We start from the raw sequence: 4,807 nt of genomic DNA, 5'->3' as shown, positions 1-4,807 counted from the left end.
TTCTAGGATCACAGAAAAGCTGAAGCTTCCTGGCGAGCCGTTTCACCTCCACAGGCTTCACACTCCTCACTGTCACACTCCTCACTGTCAGTGCCAAAAGACCACCCTGCTTCTTTGGCAACAAGCAAAGTGCATTGGTTGGCTTGGAGATGCTCTGTGCCCTCAATGTGCAGCTTGGGGTTTCAAACCTTTCGAGTTCCTGTAGTTATAAAATCTCCTTTGCTGATGGTGTCTGGTTCATTGCAGATGTTCATAAAATCTTCTTTGTTTGACAGGTCAAGCTGAGTGTTCTGTGTTGTTACAGACAGTTCAATGGTGGACAACTGCACATCTTTCCAGACCTCTGGGCTCACATCTTGGGAAACAGCATCCTCCAGTTGTGCCCAGTAGGATGCAAGACTTTGTAATATTCTCTCATAAAAAGAAGGACATTGTACAGGGTTCTATTCTGGTTCACTGGGAGGTCTCTCTGTAGGTCCCATGTGTGAAATACAGGCTTGGTGAGTTGGAGGCCACTCTTTGAGAGTGCTGAAAAAGTGAGCTGCTTTAATTTTTAGAGGCCCAAGATATCAGTACTTGCTAACTTTGATGCCAGCATCTCTGAAGGGTCCCCATCAAAGGCCAGTTGCTGCAAACACAGATTGTTCCTTATCACCCTGGATCTGCAAGACATGAAGTAAAACTCTCTCTCCTTTCACAATGACAAATGTGGCCACAGTAATATGTTGGACTTTGTTTCCATGTTCAGCAAAGACGGTATGACTCAAACTACTGGTCCCTCCCAGTGGGATAAACCCAATAGGAAACTTACTGAAGGGTGCTCATGTGTTCTTTGAAGAACTCCAGTAACAACCTCCTTCAGCATCCCATCTCCTAAAACAATGATCGTATCTGTTTTTAACATCAGTTTCAGGAGTTCCTTGGCTTGTCCCTCATAATCTGCCTTAATATACACATCCATCCTGGATAGATGTAAAATCAGGGCAGCATTTTTTTTCAAATCTAGTAATGGCTTTGCCTTTGCAAGCTGCAGGATTGAGAAAAACAGTTGACTTCTTCACTTGTGCATTTGGAGAAATGAGTTAATTGCCAAACACCTGAGCTTCTTGATAGGCTTATCTCCTTAGTAGGTTATCACAGTGTTTTCTATACAGCCAATTACATCCCCAGGTCAGGAGGAAGAGCCCAGCTGTGGTTTTCTTCCAATTATTTCAAAGTGTTTTGAGGAATACCATCATCTTTTAGAGATTTGCCGGACTGGTCCCACGCGTGGCTCTGCCTTTCCTATGTGTGTCTCTTCTTACAAGGACATTAATCATATTGGATTTAGGATCTTCCCTAACACAGTATGAACTCCTCTTACTTTGATTGTATTTGCAGAAACCCTATTTCCAAATAAGGTGAACTTCCTAGGAACCAGGTGTTAAGATATCAACATAACCTTTTTTTTGAGACACACAATTCAACTGTAACACAAGTCAACTCAAAACCCATCCAAGAGAAAACTTTATTACCGATGATGTGGTCTGTCAAAGTTTTTAAAACATAGATTCTAACCTGTGCTCCACAGTCTTAAAATAATAGTGTAAAATCTCAAAAAAATTGATCCCTCTCAAGGTAGGATCTCACAATACTTTTTCATGGCTACTCAAATTTAGATAATGATGATGGTGATGATTCTGATGATGTTTTGGATGATGATAATAATGATGATGAGAAGTAACTATGAGACCTTAAGTTGAATAAAATGCAAAAGGAAGCTCACTTTATCCTAAGTCTTAGAATAAGCTTTCCCTAATGATGAACTCAATCATTTTCCAACCTATGAACTTTAATTTCTTGGAAATGATTCATTCTGCATTCAATTAAATTACAGCCCACTGCATCTAAAAATAAGCAATCCAAATGCCCATCAATGATAAATAGGATGATAAAGAAAATGTGGCACATATACACCATGGAATACTGTGTAGCCATAAGGAAGGATAATTTCATGTACTTTGCAGGGACATGGATGAAGCTGGAAACCATCATTCTCAGCAAACTAACACAGGAACAGAAAAGCAAACACTACATGTTCTCACTCACAAGTGGAAATTGAACAATGAGAACACATGGACACAGGGAGAGGAACATGCCACACTGAGGCCTTTCAGTGTATGGGGGACAACGGGAAGGAGAGCATTAGAGCAAATACCTAATGTAGATGACGGTGGATGGGTGCAGCAAACCACCATGGCACGTGTATACCCATGTAACAAACCTGCATACTCTGTACATGGATCCCAGAACTTAAGGTGTTAAGAAAAAAAAAAGTTAGGAAAAAAAAGAAACAGTACACAGGGATAAGCAGGTTGCTAAGGCTGAGCAGTCCAATACTATACCAGTAGATACATATAGTAGTTTAAATTTAAATAAAAATTATTTGCACTTCAATGAAATACAAATATTTCTTAACCACACACACACACACACACAAATGGCAACCAGCTGCTTTCTCAAAACTAAAAACCAATTAGCTTATTGGTCATTCTATCACACTTGTATGCTGACTTCTCTCCTTGTAAAACCTCAAGGACTTGGAATTTCAGGGAAACATGCAGTATAGAGGATCTCGGCTTGGCTGGTAGTTGCTTTGCATTCACCGTCTGCAGGGAAAAACTGAGCTTCAGCAGCAAATGGCTTTGCTTTGCTGTATGCTGACAGTTTGTCATAGGAAATGGAGGTATCCTATTTTCTTTTAATTTCTAAAGCATATTATAAAATATATTGCTTTTAAAATGTTACAAAAACATGTGGCTTCCAGCTCAAAATATACAAGCCAAGAGTTTAATGCATTTGCCAATAAAAATAAAAATAAAAAAATTCACATAAACTCTGGATGTATTCATAACATATAATGTGATTCATGAGAACAAATGCTTGACACTGAGGAGGATGCTTGCAAAAGACTAACTGGAAGGAATAAAAAAACATGTTTTCTAAGACTTTTAAAACTATATATTATAAGAGGAGGGTAACATTCAAAATTGCTTCATCTAGTGAGAGTGCTCAGGTAAACATCACTAATCTTTCCCTTTCTTTTTTTTTATTAGACTTTTAGTTCTGCATTACATGTGCAGAACATGCAGTTTTGTTTCACAGGTATACATGTGACCTGGTGATTTGCAGCATCCATCAACCCTAATATATTAGGTATTTCTCCTAATACTATCCATCCTTTAGCCCCCTACTCCATAATGAAGAGAAAAAGCTTCAAACATCTTTATTGTTCAGGTTAAAAAAAAAAAAAAAAAATAGGTGGTGGTCTGGCACTACTAGTTCATTTTTTTTCATATAATAAAGTATATAATTCATTATTTTATCTCAAAAATGCTCTGGGTCTTCAACGCATTTACCATCTACTGTGGATGGCAGATTTGTAAAATCATAATTCAATTCAGCTTCTAGAACTTAGGAAAGGATAGTTCATCTCTTCTTAGAGTGCCAAAAGTTAAACATGAACGTGGAAATAGTATAAGGTAAAAGAGTTTTTATTAAATTATCCCAAAATTCCTATTCCTTGGAAGATGTTTTCATTCTGTGATTACAGTCTAAGTTGATTCTATCATTTATGTCCAGGTAAATTTCTAGTATTATATTTAATATACCAAAATCTGCTCTGATAAAACAAAACAGACAAAAGCGTAAAGTGCAAAGATCCCTGTAGAATGTGCAGTGGTGAAATTTGTTCTCATTATCATCTGATTTAACGGAAAATTAAATAATTTGTTAACATTTTAATATTCTTGAGAAAGCTGAAATTTTTTAGGCTTAATTTTCTATTTTTAAATTTAAACATTTTAGAAACATGCAAAGTATAACTTGATTTCACTGATTTCATACTAGCTATCTGAATTAATATATGTCAAATATAAAATTATGAAAGGATTTTGCTACATTAGAAATTTGGGGGAGGCTGAAAGCTTTTGTGTTAATGATTTAAATACTAGGTCATAAAAAGTATTTTTGAATTTGATAAGAACAAAATCTCATGTTCTTTGATTTAACCTTACTGTGTAGTCTACTAAGAAGAAAAAAATATGCATTACAATAAATTTGGATGGAATTGCACTTATAATCCTGCAATGTCACAATGTAACAATGTAAAAAAATACTAAAGTGGGAGTTGAGCTAAGATGGCCGAATAGGAACAGCTCCAGTCTCCATCTCCCAGCGTGAGCGACACAGAAGACCGGTGATTTCTGTATTTTCAACTGAGGTACTGGGGTCATCTCACTCGGGAGTGCCGGACAATCTGTGCGGGTCAGCTGCTGCAGCCTGACCAGCAAGAGCTGAAGCAGGGGGAGACATCCCCTCACCTGGGAAGCGCGAGGGGGAAGGGAGTCCCTTTTGCTAGCCAGGGGAACTGAGACACACAACACCTGGAAAATCTGGTAACTCCCACCCCAATACTGCGCTATAACACAGGCACACCGGAGATTATATCCCACACCTGGCCAGGAGGGTCCCACGCCCAAGGAGCCTCCCTCCTTGCAAACACAGCAGTCTGCGGCAATCTAACCCCAAGGCAGCAGGGGGGTTTGGGGAGTGGCACCCGCCATCGCTGAGGCTTAAGTAGGTAAATAAAGACATGGGGAAGCTCGAACTGGGTGGAGCTCACAGCAGATCAAGGAAACCTGCCTGTCTCTGTAGACTGCGCCTCTGGGGACAGGGCTCAGCTAAAGGTGCAGAAGCCTGTGCAAACGCCAACGACTCTGTCTGACAGCTTTAAAAAGGGCTGTGGATCTCCCAACACTGAGGTTGA

At 39.1% G+C, this 4,807-nt stretch overlaps 1 pseudogene; it reads right to left on the bottom strand.

Moving 5' to 3' along the window:
- Nucleotides 1-443: 443 nt before the first annotated feature.
- Nucleotides 444-1,238, bottom strand: LOC111528952 (annotated as a pseudogene).
- Nucleotides 1,239-4,807: the final 3,569 nt, after the last annotated feature.

Source organism: Piliocolobus tephrosceles, chromosome Y (assembly GCF_002776525.5).
Source record: "Piliocolobus tephrosceles isolate RC106 chromosome Y, ASM277652v3, whole genome shotgun sequence".
In the NCBI taxonomy this organism is placed as follows: Eukaryota; Metazoa; Chordata; class Mammalia; order Primates; family Cercopithecidae; genus Piliocolobus; species Piliocolobus tephrosceles.
The sequence above is the reverse complement of the archived record's forward strand: the minus strand, read 5'-3'. Positions and strand labels throughout refer to the sequence as shown.